We start from the raw sequence: 1,463 nt of genomic DNA, 5'->3' as shown, positions 1-1,463 counted from the left end.
CGGGCTCCGGGTCTTGGCTCGCGCCTCGTCACTCAGGAGACGCGGGGAGCGGCTTGCGGTTGCCGTGGGAACCTCGCCCGGGCCAAGCCCGGCTCACGACTCCAGGCGCTAAGATGGTGGAGGCGCGACGACCACAGCATTTGGGGTATGAGAAAACGACACCTGTCCCCTAAAGTAACTCTCCAAGCGTAGCTACTACACACCTCAGAAGCACAGCTCGGTGATGAGCACACATCCGCGTCACCACCCACCACCAACTCTCCACCCCTGTCAATTCCAAGTTCTTCGAGCGGGCAAAAATCTAACGGGCCAGAAAGGTGCTGCTGAAAGGGAATCGCCCTCCGTGGTTGCACAGGTTCCGTGTTTCTTCTCGGTCCGCTCTTTTGAACCCTCTTTGGGCCTCGGTTTCCTGCAAAGGGGGAATCGAGCAACTGACACGTGATCTTTGCCTATTCCTTGCAAAGCACTTCAGACACTTTGCTAACTTTGGCCCTGTCACCATCCCCCCCTCCCACCCCACCCCACCCCCGCCCGTCAGAAACAAACCAAACCAAACCCCCACACAAAGGATACGGACTTAGCTTCTCGACTAGTGAATCCGAGACTCCCAATTCATCTGTCTAGCTTGAAGTTCATCTGTTTCAACTTCCCTTTGCTGATCTCCTTTAAAGAGCAGTGCAGACAGGACACACTGGGGCAGTGGCCCTTAGCCTAGCTCCTTGTCCTTGGGCGTTTCTTTACTTCCTCGAGCCCTCTCTCCAGGTTTTATTCTTGAGGCAAACTCCTAATACTCAAAACTCACTTGCCTTGACACTTTCCTTAATTACAGGGCTGCTTACAACTTCCTCAAACAAGAGTTCTTCCTCCATCCCCTGGGTCTTGCAGGCTTCTCCATCCCCACTGGGAACCCAAAGAAATCCTGCAGGCTCCATTGATTTCTCAGCCCTCAAGGCGCCTGGCACACAGCTCGTTTTCAATAAATATATTTGGCACTAAATGTGGAAGGAAGGTTTCATAACCTTGGCTGCCTGATCAGTAAAATGCCACCAGCCTTGGACCTGCCAGGCATTGAGCTTCTGGGACACCTGGGGCCCAGCTGCAGGGAGAGAATGGCAGCTGGGGGCCCACTCCTGGGCTGATTGGGGCCAGGAAACAGGGAACCCTTGGTTAGTCTCAGGAGCCCCCAGAATGGATTCTCCTTGCTTTCTGGGACTGTGCTGGGAAGCCAGTCCACACTCTGCAGGGTATTTAACCCAATGGTGAAATATAAGAAAGTGCCACAACCAGTAAAGAAAAGAAAATATGTGTGCGTATCTTCTTTCTTTTTTCTTTTTGTTTGTTTGTTTATTGTTGTTGTTGTTTTCAAGACAGAGTCTCTCTGTGTAGCCTTGGCTGTCCTGGACTCATTTTGTAGACCAGGCTGGCCTCGAACTCACAGAGATCTGCCTGCTCCTGCTTCCCGA

This window comes from Acomys minous (genome assembly GCF_964271855.1).
Source record: "Acomys minous genome assembly, chromosome: 12".
Taxonomy (NCBI): Eukaryota; Metazoa; Chordata; class Mammalia; order Rodentia; family Muridae; genus Acomys; species Acomys minous.
This window is presented reverse-complemented; position numbering follows the sequence as displayed.